This window comes from Cuculus canorus, chromosome 13 (assembly GCF_017976375.1).
Source record: "Cuculus canorus isolate bCucCan1 chromosome 13, bCucCan1.pri, whole genome shotgun sequence".
Classification (NCBI taxonomy): Eukaryota; Metazoa; Chordata; class Aves; order Cuculiformes; family Cuculidae; genus Cuculus; species Cuculus canorus.
The window spans coordinates 2,858,348-2,885,551 of record NC_071413.1 but is presented as its reverse complement, the minus strand read 5'-3'; the positions used below and the strand labels follow the sequence as shown (position 1 = coordinate 2,885,551).

General features: G+C 42.1%; 1 protein-coding gene across 3 annotated transcripts in view; it reads right to left on the bottom strand.

Annotated features, from left to right (window-relative positions):
• CHST8 (carbohydrate sulfotransferase 8) overlaps window positions 1–27,204 on the bottom strand; it is a 162,205-nt gene that overhangs the window by 63,193 nt on the left and 71,808 nt on the right. The window lies entirely within an intron of this gene.

Here is a 27,204-nt window from a genome sequence, read left to right as displayed (position 1 = left end):
TCTCCTGCGCCTTTTTTATTGCTTACCAAGCCATTAGGAATGGTTTAATCGCTGTCTGGTTGCAGCTCTCCTCTCCAAGGTCTTTACAAAGCTGGTGCCCTCAGGTGTTTGTGTGCACATGGTGTTGGGCTCTGGATGCTGGGCAGGGCGGCTGCCTGGATGCTTCGCAGAGGAGGAAAAGACCTTTAACGTCAAACCAAGCTATTTAATGCTAAAAGCTAGCTTTGCTTTCTAACAATTTTCTTTGAAAACCACTGTTTTCGTTTCTGAAAGCAGCTTCCATGCCAAGCCTCTACTTTCGTGTCTAAACCCTGCACTCCAGGAGCAGTGGGGTGCTGGGCTCTACTAAATGAACATGCTATAGATCCCCCCTTTTTGCAGGCACCATCACAGCACTCTTCCTTCTGGCTCCTGCTGTCTGAAATTGCTCCCTTTCCGTAACTAGTGCCTTTCAGAGACTGTTTTCATTTCAGCTGGATGTGTTTGCTGACCGTGTCAATTCTTGTTTAAAATGGCCCATACGTGCTGTGTGCAAGGCAACCGCTTTGCTTATGGGTCTACAGGCCTTAAGTTAAAGGGACAAAGCCAAGGTCGAGGGACACGTAAGGCTCCATATCTTACCCTCTTGAAAAAAATAATTAAACTCTTACAGAATTGCTTTCAGTTATTATTTTCTTCTTTGAAGAAATTAAACTGCACGGTCTTTTTTAGGGAGAGAGAAAGAGTAGGGTAGGGGAAGAAAGGAAGATACTCATCAAGGTCATGGAATTCATTACAAAAAAGTCACCCAAATATATGCAAGATGAGAGCAGCATAACATGACAATGCACAAACGAGGGGAAAAAATAACTGGTTTTAAATCAGTTTTTAAAAAAATACGAAGCTATATCTACATTATGGTGGTTTTATGCTCTTACAGCTGCACAAAGCTCTAATAGCAAAACCCAATTTTGTACCAAACAGCGCTGGTTATAGCTTTTATAGCATTCCCAGACTTGGTTGGATGAAATATGAAGGCTGCGTTGGCCAGATCAGGGTAGAGAAGCTGGGCAGTTCTGGAGATGGATGGAACGTGGCCAACCCGTTGGCATCAGCTGCTTTTGGGGCAGGCACGGGGGGAATTTGGCTAATGCCAAACCACTGAATCCTTGTGAGGAAACCAGAAATCTGTTGGATCTGTAATAAACACAATTGCAGCTCTACTGCTGGGCTTTCCTTTGCTGTACGCTCGTGTGCGACACTCATGTGCAATATGTCAGCTGCTCTTATCTTTGAATGTTATTTCCCCTGAAAGCAATGCCTTGTGCTACTGCTAAAACGCTTACCCTGTCGCAGAGATACCAAAGGGACACCTCACCAAAAAAAGTGAGTTAAACCTTTTCATTGATCACATGTAAGCTTCAGAAACAGGAGAGAATAACCAGTTCAGAAAGGGTTCTCATCCCATGGGACCGCTTCTTTCTTTGTCTGAATCATTACTGCGTGGTCTGCACTGAGGAGAGCTGATCTATTGGCATTTTGTTTGTTTTATCAGTATTTCCTAACTAAATCCAGGAACGCTTCTTTGATTTCAGTGTACTAGCAAGTTCCCAACTAATGATGCTAAATATTAAACCCCCCAAGTTTAAAAATAGAACTATATTGTCCTTTATTTGAATAAATACCTGGTATTTTGTGGTTTGCCTGTTGGAAGAAGTAACCTTTTCTGAATGTTGTAAGCACAGACTTGTAAATGTTGCTAAAGCACCAGACTCTAATGTCCTCCTTGCAAACGCATAAAATGGATTTCTTTCATTCTTGAGTTTTTGCTGCCGTTTCAGTTATTTCATGACAATCTATATCCTTTCAAGTATGACTCGGTAATACAGAAATGAATAACGCAAAGTACGAATTTTGCATAGTAAATAATAATAGGAGCCAGAAATGTTCTCTGTGCCACTGTTCCAAAATTTTATAGTACTTATAATTCAGTACATCAGCCTTTTAATTCAGTTTCAATAAATTCTTTATGAGGCCACTGAAAGCCGGTCCAATTTAATATTACATGACAAGAACTTTTATAAAAATTAACTCCATTATCTTTTCTCATTAGCGAGGGCACGTCAGACATTAAGAATCCTACGATTGCTCTATAGGAATACTTTCCATTTGTTTTTTTAATTAAGACATTTTAAAAATTGTTCTTTTTGAAAGTTCACTGGTCACAGTTGTTGAAAAGTTATTTAGGGCAGTTTTGTTGTTTTGTCCATTAGTGGAGTGATTTACTGGACTGTGAAGACCCTTAACTCTGCTCGGGGATTTGTAGTTTACCTAATCTGTTTTTATTTGGGATGTTTAAGACTTATAACAAGCTCTTTGATGAGCTGGATTTTGTTAGTCATAGAGTTTTACTGTAGACACTTAGGTGTAAAAAGACCTTTACAGTCTTCTGTCCTGTCCTTTCTTCCACCGAGGTGCACCAGTGTTACCAGTGGAGAAGGCTCCTGTGTTGTTTTGGTTTTAAATGCCATGCGTAATTAACTTACCATTACAGCTACAGTTAAAGAATCAGGAAAAGAGAGAGTTTTTGTATTTTCACAGGAGACTGACAGAAATATAGATAACTATTTTTGGAAATTTGCATGTCTCTGGAAGCTTGAGCGTTACTCTTGGGGATGAAGTTTCCTTGGTGGCTGTTAATTACCTTAGCTGCCTTTTAGCCACTCCTCTGCATCATTTTCTTCCAACCCACCTTTGCTAATGGCCATGTCATATCACCAGTATAATGAATGGTATTTGGTCTATTGCAAAAAAAATCCCAAACCCCAAACAAACCACCACAGAACTTTTGTCTTGGGTAATGTGCAAGTGAACTTTCTCTCTTCTCTAAATTCTTTCATTTCTCCTTCCCTTCTCCTCCTGCTTTGTCAGGAGGCCCCAGGCTAAGGTGCCATGAGGAAGGACTGAAGCCTGCCGGGAGCAGGCGATGGGAAGCACCACACGAGTGTGAGATGAAGAAACACTCTCAACCCTACCTGATAATAATATAGCTTTTAGCACCATCAAGCTTCTCGCTCCAGAGAAATGAAAATCCTTTGTTGGGATGAGTTTAAAAACTCATTTCTCTTTATGAAATCTGCTTTTCTCTCCCTCCCAAAAAGTGTCAATGTCTCCATCAGTCAAAAACGCAAACATCTTTCAGACTCTGTCTCTGGTCTTCTGAGTCATTCACTGCTACCTCTCCTCCTCCTTGAATTATTGACTTACTTATAAATACATCCCTTCAATACAAATTGTATAGGCACAATTCTCATCTATATGATTATAAAAAGAAATCTTGCTTTTTGGGGCTCTCTACTCCATCTCATCTCATTTTATTTCTAACTGCTCCTGGTCCAGCCTTTACTGACATTTATCACATCCTTTTACTTTTGTATTGAGTACTTTTGCAGCTGACCCAACAGAGATAAATATCACCCTACAGGGACTCAAGCAGATATGAATTTTCATGATGCCTTTCACATGCATACGAGTAAGATTGACAGGGATTGCCTTACCAAAAAGAAACTGTGGGTTAATTCTTGAAACAAAGCACCACCTTTAAACTGGTTTAAACCAAAGAGTGAGTCAATAAGAAAGGAACCTCATTCTTCTGTATTAGAATTAACTCTTTCTTTTTTGGCTGAGTAGTAGAAGATGGATGCACCAGCATGATGTTCAGTACTTTTGTTGCTGACAGACAAGGTGCTTGTAAGGATTTAATGGAATACCTTAATGTATCATATTTTATCAAACTGAATTATGTATCACACTCTGGAATGGATTTTTAAATATAATACCTTTGAAGGGAAGTCAAGTTATTGATAAATAAAAATGACACACTGTGCTTAAAATTGAAAAAATAAAAATAATGATGCACAGGAAGCTGAATACACACATCTAAGGGAATTTAAGGGTGGTTTTTCTGTTCTTCCTTCAGGAAGAAGACAGCAATCTATACTGTAATCTCAAAAGAGAGGTGCAGACAGGACTCAGCTTTGATCTTTTGGCAGAAATGGACTATCATTAATACAATTCATGCCAAAATCCATCTCCATCAGCTGTCCAGCCAGGTAGAAGAAGGAACAGTCATTCTTCTTACAAATGGCTTCTACAGTTAGGGGACACATCAGATGTTCTCCAGATCTTTTTATATTGGTTGCAAGTAACTTATTTTGGGGGGCATTATGACAGACCTTGAGCTGACAGTTGCTTATTTATAGGTACTGTTATGAGGAAAATTAAGGACCTACTACTTGTGCTTGATATGGTCTTCACTCTTCCACTGTATTTCAAGGAGACTGTGACCAAGCTCTTGAACAGTTGCAAATTCTTTTGTAAGGATTGCATTTCAAAGTCTTCTGGCCAGTGTTTGGTATACTCGGACATCATAATGCATCATCTTACAAGCTGCTGGGGGAAATGGATAGAACAGAAATCGCAGGGATATGGTTGGGTTTTCATTTACTAATAGGCATTACTAAAGTAAGTATTTCCAGTTGGGTAGACAGGAACAGTTCCATCAGTGTCAAATACCCACTCTCCTCTACCTAAAAATACAGTCTTTCTCTCTCTTGGACTGGGTTCCCTCACAGAACCGGGTAATCTGTGGAGCCCAGCAGACTTGCCTGGCTGTTTTCTGCAGAAGTTGCTCAGCTACAGTGATTCCAGGGAAATGCAAGTGTGGGGAAATGAATGATTGAGTGCTAGACCTGTTCGAAAAGAAAACAGAGCAATAGGAAATGCTCCTTGTATTTGCGTATTTGTGACATTTTAAGAGCCGATTCTAACAGAAGTACGTTTGAAAGAGTCAAAATAGGACTAATACACTTCTAAGTAATGGGGAACTCCATTATGAAGCTGAAATCAGGGAATGGAAAGATGGGTCAAAGTATACGTTGAAGCCTAGGAGATGTGAATCGCTGCCGGAAAATCCAGGCTAGTCACTCGATCAGATATACTGGATTCCACTGTGAGTCCAAGTATGGAAAATAATAAACTAAATCCCAAATCAGGGCTGTTCAAGACAGGAATCTTCCAAAAGTGATGAACCTTTAACAACAATCATGGGCTTAACCAGAGCATTCAAACATGGGCAGCTTGTAAAATCAGCCCGACTTTAAAGCAACATAAATAAGGATTAGGATACACAACCTTCCTGTCGCTAAGCTGGGATTCTCGAGTGGTTTTATGAAGCTAAGTATGTGTATAGGAGCTCTCTTTTATCATACGCTATTTCCCTTACACCATGTTTCTTGTGTGATCTCTAGAAACAGTCCTATTTTTAGGTATATTATTTAAAATATTATACCGATGGTGCATCCAAGCATTGCTAAAAACTTCTCAAAATGCTTTATTAAGAATGATTTTAAAGCATTTTTCTGGCTTAGTTGCAGCTAGAAATAACTGAAATAAGAGGCCATTAAGAAGCGAGTCACACTTCTTTAAAATTGATACTAAGCTGTTCAGAGCACATTGTGAAGAAAATAACATTTTTTATTTTTTCATTAGAGAATGTGCCTTAAGGAGAATGGATTTTATTGCAGTAAACTAAAATAGTTATGCACAGAATAAATACATGGCAAAACAGGGAGGTGGAAAAGAAGAATCTTAAGACATATATACCACAGAGTGTGAAACATTGAATAACATAACTGGTTTAGTTGTTGTCCACATGAAGGTCTGAGTAGGAACCTGTACTTACAAATGTCTTGATTATATGTGAGGCTCTAAGAAAGAAATGGAAGTACTGGATTACAAGGAAATGAATATTTGACATGCATTTCATAGTTATCTTCTGTAGTTGTCTTTCAATTCTTCCCTCCCTGGTGCTTGTTATCAGTAGTAATGCAGACACGACTGCTCGGCACTGACACGCTACTGAACACAAGGTGCATGTCTATTAAGACTGGATATACAAAACAAGACAAGGAACAGCTTTTTTCTGCCTGTCTTAGTGTCACTGCAGTGGCGATACGACACCATTGTGCACTGCAAGTGCTGAGAGGTTTCTAAACCTGAAATTCAGATCTGTCAAGGTGCTTTACTGAATTCCAGTGGCAGATGCTGCTGCCCTAACAGCTCCTCCAATGGGCAGTAGCCTGCCTGCGTTCACGTGCTCTTCTCTTTCTCTTATCTGCTGCATTGCCTTTCTCTGCAGCCTCAGGTGCAGCATTTCTTCCAGTGGCGCCTTTGGGAAAGCAGGTGACAGCTCAGGCCAACGCGTCCGCAGCGCATGCGTCCCTCTGACCTTACGAATATTTAGTAATAGCGACTTACTGCTTCTTTTTGCAAGGACACACAGGCTTTAGGAATGCCCCCAAAATAATTGCATTTCCTAGCCAGCACAGGAACATAAGACTATCCCGGCCAAATTAACTTTGTGCATCATAGATACCTGCTGGCAGTAGGTAAGGATTTACTGCAGGAGTGCTCCCTGGGGCAAGTCTGGACTGGAGCAGCGGTGACTGATCCTGAAGGTGTTCTCAAAGTGAACAGCGTGGAGCAGACCATCCACAAAGCATAGGAGTCTTGAGTCAGCTCCTCCTCCGAAGCGGTCAAACGCTACATGAGGTACTGTTCGCTCTGCATGAGAATCCTAATTATGAGCCTGCTCCTTGCCATGCAAGGGACTGACCAGATGTAAAGGCCCAGACTGTGCTGCTTTGTGCTTGTTTCCTCAGGCTCTGAAGGACTTTTACATTTAGACCTCACTGCAAGGCATGTGTCAAAATCTAGTACAGCCTTCAAAAGTCTGTAGCGTGGAAAGTTGTATTTTATTTAAGGCAATTGCAAAGTGGTAGGGCTTTCCTTCATTCTCCTTCCCAGACTTAGAGGTTACACTTTGCTTTGAGAAAGCATTTACTGCAGGTTTTGGTTTTCTTTCAAATGCAGCATCACTTTAGACCCAGAGCAGACAGTGACAGCCACTCATACCACGCTACATCATGCGGGACATGGTGCAGCAACCGTCCTGCTGTTCCTCTACTCTAATAAATGAGGAACCTGTGGGTAAATTGCAGCTTGTGGTGCATGATCACGGACATTGTAAGCGGCTGCACCGCAGTTGTCTTAGCAACAGCCACATCCCACAAGCTAAAGAACAGCTTCTTAACTCGCAAGCGGATAAAGAGACATTGATGCTTTGTCTCCACATGGAAAAATACATGCACATTGTATTAAGTTTTCTCCTCCCCATTTGAAATAATTTAGAGGAAAAACCTGTGATGGACATATATTTTCTTTTATAATACATGACCGACTTGCATTCTTTCAAGCACTATGGGACACTGTAACCAAGAGGACATGCGCACAGTAACCAAAAGCGAAATGCCCTTATGTTATTCTGTCTGAACGGGGACGTAGCCTAGATATGAGAAAACTCATGCCAGAAACCTGACGAATTGCCACAGAGGGGGCTTGTCAGGGTTGACCTCATCCTTAGGCAGCTGATACAAAGAAAAAGGCTCTCCTAACTGTTGCTGGCTTTAGATTGGAGCCGTGTGTCTAAAATGAGATGCTAGAATCCATTCCCTGTGAGTGAGACCCATTGAAATGAAATAATCTTGAAAACTTGAATTATTCAATTGCTTTTCTAATGCGTGTTTTTAAATACGCTGATTGTGTGAGGTTGGCAGTATGGGGCCGTGTAACTGCCTGATTTGGCTTTGTGCTACAGCGATGTCTGTTTGCTGTGTTTTTATCCTGCTCTGAAAGGAGAGTGATTGCTCTATCACGACTGGATAATTTTCAAAGATTTTAGTGGGGATTATTAGTTTTACTGCTCTAATAAACATATAATTAAACAATGCCTCTGTATTATTGGATCCTAGTCTGCTTTGTACACAGCGGATTTACAGCGTGTCAGTAAATGTTGAAACTGTGATGCGTTAATGAGGATTTACATAAACCTTCTCTGGGAGGAGGACGAGAGATTTTAGCGTGAGGCTCATCTGAAGCACTGCAGTAGTAGGAAAGTAGCTGAATGCGGGGAGCAAACACCGACTAGTTCATACCTTTCTCCCTCAGGTTATCTAGTTTTGTTCAAGATTTCAGCCTTAAATATAGCACAGTCTGCACTTGGAGGGAACAGAAATCCTTCTCAAAGTCTGGGACAGCACTCCCTGACACAAGCCAAGGCAAATGAACATCTAATCTGCAATCTAAGAGATAACCTTGGCGCAGGAGAACATATTTGGGAGTGCTTTGGCTCCACTACACTGTTATGGCTCTATTCAATTTGACATGTCCTGAATTGCCAACTGCATTCCACAAAAGGACTTGAGCTGAGATGTTCAAAGCTGACATTTAATTAAAAGCACAGCGTACTTCATTAGAAGTGGTGAGCCTTTTTCAGGAGGACAAAAATAAACCCAGCCTAAAAGATATTAAATTATCAATCAAACAAATTGCAGTTTAGACACCATATTTTATCAATGTTTTCTGAAACTTGCTCATAAAAAGATGCGGCTCTCAACAGAACTAATATGTTCAAGTTGGTTCGTTTTAAGTACTAATCAGCCTTGTGCAATCATATCTCCGTTTTCAGGCTATTTAGGGGAAACGGCTGAATTCTAAGGTGTTTTGGAGTAGGATTGAAAGGTGTCACGTTGATTCCCATGGTGGACAACCCTACTAAGGTTGAAGGATGTTGAATAAAGGTGGGATTGGGGCAGAAGGAAGCTGTTAGTTACGCTTCCAGTCATAACGCTGGTAGTGAGCAGCTGCACAATATTTATAGTCGCCAAACCAGAGTACCCTACATAATCTTTCCCTGCATGGTTTATACAGTCGTTTGGTTTAAAAACTTAATTCTATGGGGAGAAAAGACTTATTCAAGTGTAATGTGTGTCTGTGTGTGTTTTCACGCCTCTAATAACTGTCGAACCCACCAGTGGGATCAAGTAGAAGGAGCAGAAGGGTCTCAGCAATAATTACGCTCTTACCAGCTTCATGGAAATGGAGAACTGACTAAAAAACCCCTGTAAATGCCCGCACCAAGGGATGGGCCACTGCTGAGAGACTGTGATAGCAGCACCCCTTGTGTATCCCAGGAAATTATATTGCTTTGATTAAAACTTTTTTTTTTTTTGGAGATTCTATTTTGAAATAAGAGATTAGTACTAGGGATCTTTGAGTTTAGCTTTGGAATCAAATAATGTCCAGAAGAATATCATTCCTAATATACAAGGCCTTACTTATGTTGTCTCGCTGATCCCTTAGTGCTGTTTGTGTGGGTGAGACCACAACTGTTTGTCAGGCTTTCCAGAAGCAAGGATCTAAAATTAGGTTTTGAACTGATGGCTGCTAATTATCGCACGCCGTTTTGTTATTTCCCGTTGGTGAATGGTAGTTACGCCCTTGGTTCTGGAGCGCTACCTCTTGCTGATAGCCTGATTGTTATCAAACACGTGAAACAGAAATGATTCTGGTGGGAGGAAGACGCAATGTGAGTAAATATTAAGGAAAATTAGACAGCACTTACAGTTGTTTAATTCTGATTTCTGAATTGTGCTGCAGTAACATCTATATTCTAACCAGCCACACTTTTTCCTTTCTCCCTGGAACATCAACATGGGCATTATAAGATAATGTTACTCTTATTTTTGTCAAATTAAGGTGCTTCAAAAATTTCTTTACAGGTGGTGCTTTGCAAAGTCCATAGAACAAATTATCTAATTATTGCATTATGCCAAAAATGTGAGTTTTATTCTAATTATGCTCTAGATTCAGTCCCTGGGATTTTGCCATAATTCATTCTATGATACTGCTCTCCTGGGAATTGAATCATTTGGCACCTGATTGCACTAATTACCATTGAACTTTAGAACCTTTAATGCAGTGAAAATTCAAATATTTAACATGCGCTGATATTTGCAGGATGAAAAGGTGGAATTTACATAGCTATATGATATCCAATTTCTCCCTGCAATAATGCCAATAACTTAGTTAACTCTTATTAATATTTAGTACAGTAGTAAATGTAAGGAGTTGACATTATAACATTATGATTATGATCAATAATACCTTGGCCCTAGGTGAGTTTTTCCCTCTTGTCGTTCGTTGTGTAGCTTGATATGGGAGGGAAGGAAGAAGCAATCAACTAATGAAACAGTTTATAAATATCCAGTACACATGCTGACCTGTTTAAAGGATTGTGAAAGGGAGATTAATGTCTAAATACAGACAACACTTTCCATTCCTATCAATAATATAGAGAGTTATTTTCTACTCCCTAATTCCTAACAAGAATGAAAGAAAAGCTTCTGATGCTTGATGGCATGCAAAGTGATGGACGTCCTAATCAGCGTGGTATTTTCAACCCTTGTATTTATGTAGGAAACATATTGGTTGTCTCTACACTAAGTCATTTTGTATTCAACTGCCATCTCCTGTTAGACGTGTACCTTTTGATGCACGGCTGGGAAGAGCTGTTTCGCTTTACGAGCCTCGTTTAGGAGAGCATTCTGTTAGAGGCCAAAGCAGATGCTTGATATCAGGAAAAGAACCAGAGAGGATTTGAGTTCCTCGATCAGAAGTGTGGAGAATGATGTTCCCAAGTATCTGATCTCTAGCTAGTGGTTTAGATTGACTTTTCCTGACCTGTTTTAGTTATTCTTCCCAACGTGCCACCGAAACTTCTATTTTATTCACCCCGCTGAAGGTGGCATAAGTGCTGTCTTCCATGTGTTTTGAGTTCTTTGCGGTGTCTCTAAGTATATTACCAGGGTTGAGATCTATCTTGATGTATTTGTGGCTTAATCATCGGGTTTGTTGTCTGCAGGAGGCTCAGCTGCTATAGTTTATTCCAAACTTTACTTCTGTTTGTACTTGGCATTGTTCTTGTCTTATTAAATCACTGGAACGGTCCCAGATCTTATCTGTCTATTGCATGAATAATTTCAGCGGGTCATCATTTTCTGACAAAGCAGGCTGGGAAGATTTGCCTGTCGCATAAACCCAAACCCGTCTTTTCCCAGAATTTCTGGCATCAGCACTACCTCTGGGTAAAACCTTATTTTTTTTTCTTGTGAAAACATTTGGCATTTATACTAGCACTGATGCTTCAAAGACATCTAATGCTTTGAAGCTAATTCAGGTATTCAGCTAATTCAGTGTGTGTAACAGCTGAGCCATTGTAATGATCCAAGTCTTTCAGATGACTGTTTCATTGCAAGATTTGCTGATCCCTAAAAATAGAGGGAGAGCTCCTAAATCTGTGCACTACTACTGTTGGGCAGTCTTCTATGATGGTTCTGCGAGTGCTTCTTGACCAGCTAAATGTGGGCTGGACATGGTGTTACGCACTGCCTGCTGTCACTGTGGCCTTGGTGAAGACAGTTATCCTTGCAGAACCTCAGTTCCCTGTTACTGGATGAGGATAATGGCCCTTTTTTACCTCATGGAGGTAAAGGTGGCGTCTTGGAGGTTGTGAGGAGCTTGGCTGTTGTGCTACAGTGATGGGGAGAAGATACAAAGAGAAAAATATTCTCTTGTGTCCATACGTGGGAAGGTGTCCAGAACGTATGCCAGTTACGAAGGCCTTCCATCGCTCTGAACGAGCAATAGTGGCAATTGAAATGAAAATTGGGCACAAGGTGCTATCAGTCCTTGGCTTGAAACTCATGAACCTGAGAGAAGACCGAGTGCAGCACCTCTGCAGGACAGGAGTGGGGCTGGGCAGCATTTATGGGTCTGGGGACAGCTAAAAAGACCTTACGTCAAAGAAAGGTCCTTTACCTGGGTATATGCGGAATAAGTATTTATTTACTGCAACATTCCAGGTACATATAAGTAATTGCTAATGCAGCATAGATGCTGCTGACATAGTGCTGGTCCTGGAATAAATTTTCAAGAGAAAAGTCAACAGAAAACTAATGAGATTTAATGAGTGAGCTGTGCCAGACGCGTACTGTAGAACTGTTTGCCTACTGTGCATATATAGCTTTATCCTAATCACTTCTTCACCAAAAATATTCATAAATACGCTCTTCCCACATTGCAAATTATGGTACGTATCCACATAAAGACTACAGAAATCAGGCATGAAAACTCCTTCAGCTGCCAAGGACAAGTTTGTGGGTTTTTTTTTTAAATGCAATTCCTTACGAAATATTTGGGCTGCTTCACAAGAAAACAAGAACCAGTTGACAGGTAATCAAACGGGGTGGTGAACGCTTCAGGTGAGCCAGGAGCGTGGCCTGAGGGGAACTGTGAGGCGCTTGCCCTCCCGCCGGTGTTATCACCATCCCCCTTCTTGCAGTTGCTTAATTCTGGATCTTTGTAGGACTTTTGGTTTTTTGCACTAATGATAAGGAGAAAAATGCTATATCTTTAGTTACTTTTAACTGCATCTAAGGTTCAAATTTATCTTTTAAGCATGCTAACTGCATTTCGCTGTCTTTCTGCTGTCTCCTGGCAAACTGGAGGGTCTGCCTATAGTTCCTTATACACTTGATGCTCTGTCACTTTGTTCTTCTTTGCCTTCCCCAAGCTGGGCTAATTGGACGGCTCTGAAGAATTCAGGGAGTATTTTGGCTTTTGAAAATATTCTCTTTCTCAGGCTGCTTTCCAACCTTTTCTCCCCTGCTTAATGACCCATTATAAAAAATTTCCAGTGAAATTCATAGACTAGATTTACATAAGATCATTAGAGTATTCCAACTCCTTTACTTTAAAATATTCATGGTAGTCTCACATTGCTGCCTTCACAGAACCAATTTCAGGCAAAACTCCCATCAGCTTCCCTGTATAAGGACGGCAGGGTAGAGCTCTAATTGTCAAAAACTCAAAAGCTTCAGCTTTGGTAGCCGTACTCCATGTCAAGTACCAATTCAGACAGTGCTTCATTGCGCATTCTGCTCACTCCATGGAGTTGGGGAGAGGCAGCTTAGATGCTTTTTGTTGTCCCCAGTCTTTGAAAAAAAATTGCAAGAACTTGCTGACATGAATCTCAGCGTATGAAGGCTTTTCTGTGTATCATCCATGTGTAAAACTTCACTGGATTTGTAGCTTGAGAAGTAAAGCAGTCCATGCATCATTATATCAACAATTCTGTGCAGATTTGTAGCTCACTCTATTGTAATGTTTGGACAATTTTAGAATGGCGAGAGGTGCTGCTCTGGGAAAGGGTGGCTTGATTTGTCCACAAATATGGTAGGAAATCATAGAATGGTTTGGGTCAGAAGGGCCCTCAAAGCCCATCCAGTCCCACCCCTGCCATGGGCAGGGACCCCTCCCACTGGCTCAGGGGCTCCGAGCCCCATCCAACCTGGCCTGGAACCCCTCCAGGGATGGGGCAGCCCCCACTGCTCTGGGCACCCTGGGCCAGGGCCTCCCCACTCTCATCATGAAGAATTTCTTCCCAATGGCTAACCTAAATCTTCCTGCTCCCAATTTAAAGCCATTCCCCCTCATCCTTTCACTCGGTGCCCTTGTTAAAAAGCCCCTCCTCAGCTTTCCCGGAGACCCTTCCAGCACTGGAAGCTGCTCTAAGGTCTCCCCAGAGGCTTCTCTTCTCCAGGCTGAACAACCCCAACTCTCTCAGCCTGTCCTCAGAGCAGAGGTGCTCCAGCCCTCCGATCATCTTCATGGCCTCCTCTGGACCCATTCCAACAGTTCCATATCCTATTTATGCTGGGGATTCTAAAACTGGGCACAGGACTCTTTATATATGAGGTGCCTCTTAGCTTAAGCAGGGAGGTTCTTTTCAGCAGCAGCACAATCTAAACAGTTTCTTTGGGAAGCAGCAGAGGGGACATCGTCTCAGTGCGCAGGTTGGCAGGGAGGAGAGCACGCTTCAGCCCTGGGACTGGAAGGCTCACTCAGGGGTAAAGCAGCAGAGCAGAAGAAGAGTTTGAATTCCCTGCTTTTGCCAATAAACTTCATGTTGAGCTCCTGCACTCTACATAGGCAGTGACTGCAGCAGCTGCTGGTCGCAGTAAACATGCTGTGGGCGCCCCTGTGGAATAGCATGAACAACACTGGCCCTCGTTCTTGAAGCGTGTGCCAGCTCGACAGCGCACGGGCCCTCCAATTCCCTCTTCAACTGCTTCCAGTGTTTGTGCCCAGTGACTCCAGATCCAGAAACGTTTTGCTTAGTATTGCACAGTCCTTCCTATTGCAGTCTTCCTGGATTCATCAACAACCCAAGATGCAAAGAAAAGTCTCTGGGGAACAGTATGATGTAAAACGTCCCACCACCTTAAAAATTTATTACTGAGGCGATTGTGCTTGGATATATTTTTTAAAATGGAAATGAATAATTTAGGACTGTTTAAAATATATGAATGTAACTTTAAATTAATCAGGTTTTTGTGTACATTGCTTGGCAAATAAAACATATCTCAGGGGGGTTTGTTTTGTTAACAAAATTCGCCTCCCTTTTCTTTTTTTTTACCACAGATGCAACTTTTGAAAAGGCTTTTAATAACATTTCCATAAAACTGAAGCATGCCCTTCATCCTGCCTCCAAACCCAGGCATTTTAAAGCAAACAGATGCTATTAGCCATTTCAAAGGCAGATGAAGTAGAGCTCTGTCTCGGCAATTACCTGCGACAGAGGGAAGGGTGCTGGGTGAGGGCACTGTCCCCCAGCGGCGGAGTCCCCCTCTGGCTGCGTCCTGGGGGGCAGCTGCAAGAAGTAGGGGAGATGCTGGAGTGGACTGAAACAGTCTCCTTGAGCTGCACGCATGGGTGAGCAACCGGCTGTGGAGTCGGCAGATTTGGGAACGAGTGCAATTTTATTTTTATAGAGTGTTTGTGGCTTTTCCTAGGGAAGCGAACTCTAGATAGCTGACAAAACATACTTTAATGCCTGTGATAATGGATGATACCTTGCGAACAAATTGGTCAGTCAGAAGCTCAGCTTCCCAAGGTTACTTCTGTCTGGTTTCTAATGGTGTGAATACTCAGAGCTAACTTGGCCTCCGAGACCCATCGGAAGCAGGTTCCTGCTCTCAAACGCATCTACAACAACAGTTTCCCTTTTGTGAAAAGAATTAAATACCCATGGAGTTGGAAAGCATGTGGCTGACAAGGTTTGCAAATTCAGACTGATCCCCGTGTTGTGTTTAATTTGGATGTTAGGTTGTCTGTATCCAGCAGGAATCCCACACCTGCCAAGACAGAGAGTCTTCTCAGCCCTCTGTTCTTCTCAAGTTGTCTTGTGGGGTGTGACAAAAAAAGTGGTTTTTTTTACGGTGATTGTCAGAAGTCAAAGCAGCAGCTTACACGCTGTAGCTCTAAGCGGGTCGATTCTAAGCAGTAGATTCTGCAGTTCGGTGGTTGATTCTGTAGCTCTAAGAAGTGAGATTGCAACGAATTCAGCAGCTCTCAAAGGCAGCCTCGTACTGAGAGGTATCTGTTCTGTTTTATCCCAGCAGCTCAAATACTAAGGTTATTCATACAACCTTGAACTTAATTTCCCATCTGTCTGGTATTGGGATGCATTCCTTGTCAGGAACATTGTTTGAGAACCTCTACATGTATGGAAATTGAGTGGCACATGTAGGATAGGGAACTGCTCACATTGCAGGTACCACCAAGGATTTTACAAGCTAAATTCTATTGATTTGCCTACGTTTGACGGAGATCATAGTTCAGTTCCTATAGTTAATGAAAGGTAAGAATTAGGCCCTTAGAAATTAGTTCTGGTAACTTATGAGGTACTCTTATTTAGCTGCATATTTTTGATAGTGTCTGATGAATGAGGTTATTGGATCAGTCGAGTGCAAGATTTGCAATGCATGACAATGTAAAAGAGTTATTTATGATGCTCTCTGCATATACTCTGGTATTTAGATGGAAGCAAAATGAGCGTATCTGTAGATCACTAGGTAGGAAATGATTAACTGTCAATTATGTGGCTTGGTTAATGCTGGGACACCCAATCTTCTGTTATGGTTGCACAAGGTCTGATGTCCTATTGATTTATTTAGCATTTTGATATTAGCAAATATTTATGTCTAAAAGATGCTGTCCGGAATGTAAACACGGAACACAAAGGTTTGTATGGATGATACAGGACAGGCAAATGCTCTTGGCTAACAGAGCGTGCCTGACTGACATTGTGTGTCTGAAATGAAACCATACGGCTGGACTGGAATTCTTGAAAATAAACAAACAAATAAATCTATTTCAGAACAAATAATTTCTAATATCAAGGCAGAAGGAACTCTGAAAAATGCACAAGCAATTCTCTGCATCAAACTGTTTGACAAGCGGAGCAGTAATATTTGGCGTTATTTGGTAATTTACCCATTTTCAAATCAGAAGTTACAACTGTTTACAGAACTTAAGCAGTGAGCTATGAGAAGACAAGCATCCATCTGGGAGCATGGTGGAAAAAACAAAACGATGCATTTAAAATATTATTTAATATGAATTAATTCTAAGCCAAGTGTGACAAACAACAAATGCCAACATCTCATTCTGTCTTGTAGCACTGACTTGTAAACCATAATCGCATCTGTTGTACTAGTTTTTGTAATAAATATGCTTGTGATGAATGATCCCATCAAATTTTAATAGCTTTCCTAATGTTCATGGAAGGATTGCATAATGAGGTTACCTTCTCTTAAATTTATAGTGCGAAAAACATCGTGTGCAGTGGACTGACAGAAGTCAGCTTCCTATCAGAAGAACAACTGCCACATGACTACTTTTTATGCGGGAGGTAAGGGCTGTGACTGCAGCGTAAAGCAGCTTCTTTATAACTTTTCACTACAGTTCAGTTTACACAGTGTATGTCAAATCAAAGTAAAAGACAATAGCAAAACCAAATCAGGAGAACAACAACAAAAGTAATGTCTCCTGCTTTTCTCTACATTCAAATCACTGCTTCTCACACAACCAGATATGTTTCTGTGCTCTATAGAATATCATGCAATCAATGCCTCATTTTTTTTTAAAGGAAATCATACCTAAAGTATATCACAGGGGCAAAATATCAAGACGATATTTGAATTTACTTAAGTGCTGTCGCATCTTTAACCAAAGTAGTAAGAAATCCTCTGCCGGCACTGAATGCAGGGGTGGGGATGGCACAGGCTACACCGGAGGGTATGGATGGTTTACGAGAATGTGGCTGTCACACATGCTGTCCTGTCTCATATTCTTGTGTGTTTGACTTCTGACTAATACAGGATTCACCTGTGCTGTATATTATTTGATTTTCTGTAATGAACAGGATTTAGAACAACTTTCCCATGGTCTTTCAAACTTAATGCTGCGTGGGCAATTTTAGCCCTTGTCAGAGACTCTCTGATAGTCTGAAAAACGTCTCCCATTAGGAGATGTCTTCTAGCTAGGCTGGAGGCTAGGATGAGCACTTTGCTAGCACATTTCCCTGCCTATCAGCGCACGCTGCTTCAGAGGATCTTGTATCACCCTTAGTGCCAAGAAAATGAACAAGAATAACTGTGTGTACTTAGTGGATCAGATCCTTATCTCTCTTGCAACAGTTCGTATCTAGTTATTTACGCTGGTCTGAAAGAGATGACAATCTGGTGTCTTGCTCTATGCTATGCACTATTAGGAGAAGCTGAATTACCCGGCAATTTGGGTTCTGCTATCTTTGTCACAGAGAATCTTTACAAATGGTGTGTTTACAGTTCAGCAATTCAGCCAAGTGTTATTTAGGGGTTGCAGTAACGCTATAACAAAGTATGAGAGCAAAGATCAAAAGCTGGTGCTTGAACCTCGAGATGTACCCACTTTATAATCTTGGAAAGACTTGATTCTTTATAGTTTTGCATGCAGAAAAGCATCTGGCTTGGAAAAGAAATGCTCAGGTAGAAAGAAAAAGAAAGCATCCTGGGGTACTGTAAAATGCTGGGGAAAAGTCAATGTTACATTGTTCTACTGTTGTTCGAATATCAAAATACATCATAAATGATAAGATTATATTTAGGATTCGGATTCTCCAAACAAATACCTAGCTCAAAACATAAAAATGGTATGAAAACTATAAGAGTGACAACTGTAGGACTAATTTAGAGGCCACACCGAAGCAAGGAAGCATCCTGCCATGGAAAAAGGACCACACAGCAGGGAATTCATGGTGGCAAATACCTGTGCATGGCTGTTACAGCTCATGGCTGGGAACAGGAGTGCCACTTCAACGGCTGGGGGTCTGCCTTTCATCCGTGGTTCAGAGACACTGCAATGCACTCCACAAAATCTATGCTCTGGCAATTAAGCCAATTAAGCAGGTGTATCATTTATCAACCTGCTGATTAAATCCATCCAGCTCTAATGTTTAAAGGACAAAAAGACCCCTCACTTTTGCTTCAACGTTTGATTCGTTAATGTGTGTGGGCCCATGTAAACTGCAGGGACACAGAGGGCTTTCACACTCCTGTGTGTCATCCTGTGCAGTAAATGGCACAGCCCCGCTGGGGTGTGTGTAGCCTCGATTTCCCTGAGGCCCCACTCTTCTCTTAAGGACTTATTTTGACTTTCCAAACCACTGAACTGCTCTGACTAACCAACCTGATTTAAATTAACCTGACAGATGTGAAAATTTCCTCCTTTTTGCAGCCCTAAACCCAACTCAATTCTGCAGCAGCAACTTTTTAATGCATATTAAATGTTATGGAAAGCCACTGATATCTTAGAACAGGGCTTGCTGGCAAACCTGATGTCCTCGGGGGGGATCCCTTTGGCAGGAAAAGGCTGGCTTTGGCCAGGCTTGCTCTTCCACCTCAGCTCCAGACTGCACATGGAGGGCCATGGGAAGATTCTCCGTATCAGCAAGCAGCCCGGCCCGCCAGTTTTGGGGCACAATAGAGTAAATAGCAGTTGTGGTCCTACTGCTTGAGCTGGTGGGGGGAGCACAGAGATGTCCCAGGACTGGGGTTGCTTTTCAGGTGGGGAGGTGAGATGGAAAGGGACCAGATATGCTGGGAGGGAATATGGGAAGCTTAAAAAGAAGAGGCTTGGAGATCTAGGAAAGAGAGGAAGGTGTATGGAAATTATCTGGAGAGGGGAAGCAATAGCCTGATCTCAATAGGTTGAAATCTTTAGTGGCTTCCCTGGTCATTTGATGTGTCCTGTGTTATGGCTTGCTGTAGAGGAGAGCAGCATCCTGTTACTACCAGCCAAGGAAGCTCCTGCTTAGTGTTTTTGGTTTTAGCTCAGTGATGCCAAAACTCCGAAAATTAAACTCTGTTGCATTATCTATCAACCACCTTCTTATTTAAATTTCATATACTGCCTGTAGAGTGACTTGTTGAAGTCACCGGGAGGGTGGCGATGCCAGCCTTTCCTGCAGCATCTGCGCTGAGGACTCGGCAGGTGAGCTCATTATTTTAGTGACAGTTGGGAGTGCCGGCACCGTGCCAGGTAGCACCAGCTCTCTTTGCTTTGGGAAGGGACGTGAAATGATTGATCAGCACTGAAAGCATTTGCGTGCACTTCCGGATCGCTTGTTATTTTGTTCTGTATCTCACATTTTTGGGAGCGCAGTGCTGTTAATTGAGCTATCTCAAGTGAATTGAATAAGTGAATTGAGAGTGCCCAAATAAAATAGTTCCTGCTTCCGCTTCGGCACCCTCCACAGACGGACTGAGGGAGGTTTGCGATGCACAAGCATTAGGACAAAAACCAAGAAAAGAAAACACGTTAACAGCAGTGTCCTCAGTCATTTGATAAGGATTTTATATCATTGACTTTCCTGTATGCTGTCTGAGTGTTTCAGTGTTCTAAGCTTGGGCTGACCCTCAGGTCTACAGCTTAGAAATGCAAAGACATTGTCTTTGGGAGCAGAGGGTCAGATGTGAGTACCTTTCAACACTGAGAATAAATGGCAAACCTCTTTAACACCCTTATCCCTTTAATAGCAACAATGCCCCTTGTTCAGCAGAATATACACCTGATTCCAGCTGAAACAAAAATAGGAAATGTTCACTTGGCAAAATTGCCTCCTCCCAGTTAATTTTTTAAAACTGCTGGATCATCCTTCCAGTACAGAAGGGGGCTCCAGGAAAGCTGGAGAGGGGCTGAAGATCATGGAGTGCAGGGATAGGATGAGGAGGAATGGTTTTAAGCTGAAAGAGGGGAGAGTGACGTGAGAACTTAGGAAGAAATGTTTTGCTGTGAGGGTGGGGAGGCCCTGGCCCAGGGTGCCCAGAGCAGTGGTGGCTGCCCCATCCCTGGAGGGGTTCCAGGCCAGGTTGGATGAGGCTTGGAGCAACCTGATCCAGTGGGAGATGTCCCTGCCCGTGGCAGGGGTGGAACTGGATGGGCTTTGAGGTCCCTTCCAACTCAAACCATTCTATGGTTCTATGATCACTTATTTTGAAATTTTAAAAAAAATAATTAATCAGCCCAACTACAAATCCTCAGCATAGACAACATTAAAGAACATGTTTGAAGTTTAGCAGCGAAAGTACAAGATCTTCCAGGGCAGTGCTGGGTAAACATAGTGATGTGGTGCTCATCTTCACATATCTCTCAGTTTCAGAGAAGACCGGGTGCCAAAAATTCATGCAAAATAACCTGGTTATCATACACAACCTGGTTCAAGATGGAGAATCTATGGACTTGTTGCTTTATCTACCTGTATGGTTCAAGATAAAATTGGTTCTACATAATCAGAAAGCAGCTTAGAAACCCCTTGTGCTAGGGTAAGGAACTGGGATTCTGGCTTTCTTGATATTATTTTTGCTTTCCCACAGATTTTCTGTATAAAATGACCAAAAGACTGAGTATTCAATCCTTCATTGGTAACATGGGGCCACTTGTAGCATGTTTGAAGGCTTGAGTCATATTTGCAAAGCACTTGGAGACTCTCTGGAAGTGCTGTTAGCGCATAGTACTGATATTAATTATTAAATCATAATTGGGCTCTGTGGATGTCTGACAGCTGGCACCTGCGCGGCCAGGGATTTGGGATGGCTAACCCCTCAAATAAAGCTTGCTTGACAGAGCACGAAGTTTTACGGTTGATAATTTGACCAGGGAGGACTTTGGAGATGTATCTGTACCCTGAGAACAGATTCTGGCTCAGTGGATTGAGAGTAAAACTTCAAAGATTCAAGAGATTTGGGATATTGCTGTGTAACTGGGGTAGATACACATAAAATCCCTCTGTACGTTCCAAAAGCGTGCTGCTGCGAGAGGTTTCTCTTTGTGCTACTGCTGTACTGCCCCGAGCTGATCTGTTCTACAGGCATGTCTGTAACCACCAGGCAGATAAACCTGTGCGGGCTACGTTCCTTTGGAGCCAGCTGAACTCAAATACATAACACATCTTTTAAAAGCTTCCTCCTTTATATATATACATATATGTTTAATGGAAAAGTGGTAAAGTTTTTCTACTCTCATAAATGTGGGAAATCTGAATGTTGGACTGTGCTTCTGGTATTGGGTATTGTAGTATTGATAAGGCGGAAGATGACACGATGGAAATAGATTTTAAAAGGAAGGTTTCCTTTGGATGAATAAGAATATATTTCAGTGTTTCAGTATGGGCTGTGGGTTTTAATGCAATTGTTTTTTTAAAAAATGATGTCTTTTACAACTTTAATTTCCGTTTCTAGCTACACAGTGCAGTAAACAAGAGAGTAACTGATGAGTTCCAGCAGGTACCCTGTGCCTTAGGTTCTTCCTGTGCAAAAGCTGGAGAGAAATATTTACTTCACGTATACAGCAGAAGCTTAATTCATTTATATGTGGAGGATGTTTTCAGCTCTCTGAGTGGAAGGGCAAATATTCATATTTCAAGCTCATATTAAAGAAAGAACGCCTTTAAAAATCTTTTTTTCTCTGTAATTTGTGATCTGTTGAGAAACACTCTTCTCCCAAGCAGGCGGATGGAAGGCATTGCATCCGTGCTATTGCAGCATCAGGGGGAGCGAAGGCTGATCAGTGGCTCTTGTGGTGAAAACCAGTGTTTGTATCTGCAGCTCAGTAAGGATATTGAGTAAATACAGAGAGAGATGGAACGATAGCGGCTGCCACTCAAAGTCTGCAGTAGTTTGTATTGCTAGGAATATTTTGCAGGTCAATTTAGTGGAAGTAGTACTAATGGACAGAAATTTAAACATAATTGTGCAAAGGACTGCTATGCAGATTTGTCCTTTTTTTTTTTTCTATTTGAAACTGCCCTCTGAGCAACGTTCTGATAGCAGAGCCGTCTAACATCTCTAAATGTTGCTGACTGAGAAAACAAACACCACTGTCACATTTGGAAAGTCAAAGCAGAAAAGTGTCTCATTTGTAGAGCGATTCATTTCGATTTTCATCTTGCTGCTGTCACTGAGGATACATGAACAACAGCAGTTGGTATTATCAGGAGACCTGAGCAGACCTGTTTCGTTGGCTGACTTGACAGCTGTTCCGTGAAAGAGATTCATGCTCACAAAATCAAAAAAGTATGAAGACCAGATTTTCTTCTTAACCCTTTCTCGGCTCACTGGGGTATGCTTTCATAAAAAATGGAAGGGAAGCATTGGGTGGCTGTGGAAAACAGCACAGGGGTTTAGTTTGGCAAATGACCCCATGTGTCCCGTGTCACATCTCTGACCTTGTTTGGATCAGCACAGTTGTCTGAGGAAATTAAACACAGGGACCTAATTCTCCCGATACTGCAAACAGAACATAGCAGGGAAGAGATTTACATTATGGAATCATAGAATGGTTTGGGTTAGAAAGGACCTTCCAGTCCATCCAGTCCCACCCCTGCCATGGGCAGGGACACCTCCCACTGGATCAGGGGCTCCGAGCCCCATCCAGCCTGGCCTTGAACCCCTCCAGGGATGGGGCAGCCCCCACTGCTCTGGGCAATCCGGGCCAGGGCCTCCCCACCCCACAGTGTAGAATTTCTTCCTTCTCTGTAATCTAAATCTCCCCTCTTTCAGCTTAAAGCCATTGCTCCTGTCCTATTATTCTTCTGAATGTTGCTTTTCTCAGGTAACCTGGATCATTTTGTCAGGCAACTTCTCTTTCCTTTGAATCAGCAAGTACACCAATATTTAAATGCTTTAAAAACTATATTTCATTTCCATTTTCTGCTTGCTAGTTTTGAAAGAAACATTATTTTAGAAGACATAATTGCCATGCAGTTGTGTTTTCTGAACAGTGAGGATCTCCTATTATAGAGGTTTTAACTTGGCTGTTTTGAGATTTAGTTCCTAATACAGTGTCTGCCTGCATGTTGACCCCTTGATACCAATGAGATTTATGCAGTAGAAGAGTTTGTCTCAGTTATTTAGACAAGAGGAACTTTAATATCTCTTTGTCTAATACGAGCGGTTCTGGTTGCTCTGCGCTAACGAGCATTGGTGACACCGTTTTGTTTAGCTTCTGCTGCAGAACTCTGCAAGTTGGTCATAGGTTACTATGAGGCGGTGTTGTTATAGACAAGGGGAAATAGAAGACTGTGGAAATGAATCTGTGTGAGAAAGTCAAACCTGATATAAAACTGAGCTCTGCTACAAATACATTCACCTACACTGGTGGGATGCTGGGTCTCAGCGAGTGCCTGGTTAGGGCTATGGAGTTTGGTTTGGGCTAAACTAAAGATAAAACATAAAATAACTGCAACGTGTGTATGGAAGTAGGGCAGTGCCTTCCATTCACCCAACCAGCGTTCCTGGGTCTCTTTTTCCATGCCTTCTAAAAGGTGCTGTCCCCCTACTCCCTCGCTCTGGTCAGGCAGAAGCGTGGGGCGGTAACTGCTCTGGTCTAGACTCATTACTGTGGTCATGATTAGTCATTTAAAACTAATCACCCATTTATCTGGGAGCAATGGCTTGGATTGCCTCTATATAAAGCTAATTTAATGATTTCATTAATTATAGATACTCTGCTAAGGCTGTGACATTGACGTTTAGGAAAGCTCTTTGGAGATCGTGCTCAGAGATTTTGTTGGCTCGTGTGGATTTTCCTGCCCTGGGGCATATGTAACTATGGCATTTGGACATCATTTTGTTGGGTCTTGGATTTTCCTGCTCTGGGACATGTGTTACTATGGCATTTGCCTTCACAGGTGGAAGTGAAACCGAGCCTCGCTGTAGTTTTTCTTCTGACATGAGTGTGAGCACAAGCTTTGCAGTGCAGCGATGAGCTCCATCTGTCAGAAAAGCATAGAATCACCTCACTCACCACTATCACCCCTAAAAGCCATGGACAGGAGTGAGGGGTGTCCTTGCTAGCAAGCACTGTTTCCATCAGGGTGTGTTTACAGAAATATGTATCAAACACTTCTGAACAATACATGGCAACTCCATCTGCTTGTAGAGAGGCACAGATGACAGTCATTTGAAGCGATGCACATCAGTCATGAATTCATTGCACGTCAGTCATGAATTCATTGCTCATAAGGCAGGAGCCCCGGCAAATCCTGCCCTTTTTCACCGGACGTGTCCTGTCTCGCATAGCTGCTCCCCAAACCACACTCAAACGGGACAGCACAAGCGGGTCGCATTCCTCCGGGTGTCTAATACAGAACTCAGCTATGTCATACTTGTGCTGCTGTTGGAGGAAGAGGGAGGAAAGAACAGACAAAGAGCTCTACTTTCTGACGGGGCTGATGCTTTCCTACCGTTCTCAGCAATGGAACCTGATTTTTGGAATTAGCTGAGGGCTGCAGCCGGGACTGTTTTTACTGCAGATGAGTCCAAGCAAGAGCCCTCATCTTTCCCTGTTGGTTACTGAGCCAGCAATGCCGCACAAACAGCCGCTTCCCACTACCAGCCTCAGCCCGGCAAGTGTTGCTCAGCACCCAAACCCCTTTGTTTATAGGGTTGCTTAGGAGATGTGGCAACTTTAAGCAGTGAATGGCTGTGTTCGGATGTGCTGCCGTATTACCTTCTTATCTGCCGTATAAGACCGAACAATGAGGTTGGAATATGAGGGATGGAGAAAGGGAAGGAAACAAAACTGCTGGCTGCTTTGAGAAATCTGTCTTTTCAAAGTGAGCCTCAGCTTAGTTCAGAAGTCATTCATCTAACTTTTTTTAAGCATGTAAGCAAAGCTATTTACTTCCAGCTTAGCATGGAAGGAAGAGCTTTCTAGAGTCAGACCCGCAGTCAGCCATTCTCAACTTGAATTACTGAATGTTATGTGTTTTTAGCTAGGTTTAAGTGCTTATCCCAGGTTTTTCAGCCCAAAGACCCCGGCACAATTTACACATTGGTCCCATCGCTGACTTCTAACCAGTTTTTCACAGCCTGGGAGTTTCAGCAGAGGCGGTCAGTCTGGCTGTACTTGTACCACAGCACAGTCTTCATTTTCCAGCAAGTGCTATCTTTTTTTGTCATTTAAACACAGATATTGGTTATCAGTTCTTTTGCATCAAGATCCACACACCCAGACAGGTGCTCAGTAACTGGCACGGTCCTTGGTCTGCAAGTTGGGTAGGAGGAGGACTGGATTGTCTCCCTGAGCTTGTATCTTTGGTAGCAATGGTGCCTCGGTGTTTTAAACAAGGCTGTCTCTTCCAACTCTTCTTCAATGAATAAATTATGAGTTAATTAATTATGTGATTTTATTCTACTTCCTCTTAAAAGCAGTCCTGCTGAGATTTTAACATGTGGTTACAGTGAAGTCAAGGTGTTTTAAACAAAGCCATCCCTTCCAACTCTGTACTTCTATTAATAACTTATGAACCAATTAATTACGTTTTCAAATCCTTCCTGAAAACTACTGTGCTAAGGCAATTCTATAAATACTTTGTCCTGTGCTGCTTGTAGTATGAATTGATAGTTTGACGCTGAGCTTCTGATTTTTTTTGTAATCTGTTACAGAATTATAGGATGATTATATAATTATTATTAGGAAATAGTAGTGATCTGGGTCTCTTCCCTTGCGAATCGGGTTTGCTCAGGAAGAGCTTTCTTATTATTTGATTTGCATAGCATGAATTAGGATTTTAAACTCCTTTTATACCTGTTTTGTAGTATTTGTTGCGTCACATAATGACTACAGACATAAGACATTCATCTGTTTTTTTCTGCTGAAATATATTAATTTCAAACCTTTAGGCATCAAACACTGCGTGAAATGGTGAACATGAGTGTGTTGTGTAAGTAGGGACTGAAGAAAGAAAAACAACCTCCCCCTGAAATTGGCTGGAAATAAATTGCTGAAGCTGAATGAGCAATAAATACTTCGTTAGCATTTCTGTAAAATATTTACCTAACCTCTACTCTATATAACAGTCTCTACAAAATCTCACACCTGTGGGATCCAGCACTTTGCTATTCCTACCGTAAAATAAAGCTGTTTTGTGAAATGGACGGATTAGAAATTGTTTTCTGAATCTTGTTTTCTCATCCCTTGTCCTTTAGCACTGTTTAAACACAATCAATTGAAGTATGTGCTGTAGTCTCTGGTTTAGTCTGTCTGGAGCCGAGAGTAACTGGTGCCAATGCTTCCTGTCCTGCTGCTCTAGCAGCCCCTCGTCCCTGCGGAGGGCATCAGCCGGCCCTGACCTCTGCCCAAGGAGGAAAATCCCAGCCAGAGTGCTTTTCACTTGTTTATCAAGATCAGATCATGGAATCACAGAATCGTTTAGGTTCCGTTTTGAAGGGGAATAGGAGAATTTTCCTTCTATATTCTCAGAAAGTTGGAATCTCCTCTTTTCTTCGCAGAGAATGGCATGAGCGTAGTACAGTTAGTGGGGAGGGGGAAGCTAGCTAAATGAATCAATCCTTAATCGCAGAAAGGTTTGTTCCTGAAGGTGAAACCCAGGAGGTTGGTAGCCTGCAGTGCACCTCCAGTGACATTGTTATTTCCCTCGTTTTCTGAGAGAATGCCAAGCACATTCAAAAGTTGTAACATTAATGCTTGTTGATGGTGTCAACTCATAGTCTCACTCTCTGTATTGAACAGGAAAGGGGGAAATACGAAAATTAACTTATCCCTTAATACCTCCATGCACTGTGCTATACTTGCCAAAATGCAAAAGTTATGCTTTCAAAGGGTAGAAAAATTAAATAGTTAATATATTGGCAGGGGAGTACATGAGCAGACAACACATTATAGACCTTGTTGAGCCCTTTACTATGTCACGAAAAAGCTGCAGAGCTTTCAGGTGGGGACGACTGATCTTTCAAGCATGTAAAATGTGACATAAATCCATTTCCAAACTGTGTGTTCTGGAGCACCTCTGCTCTGAGGACAGGCTGAGAGAGTTGGGGCTGTTCAGCCTGGAGAGGAGAAGGCTCTGGGGAGACCTTA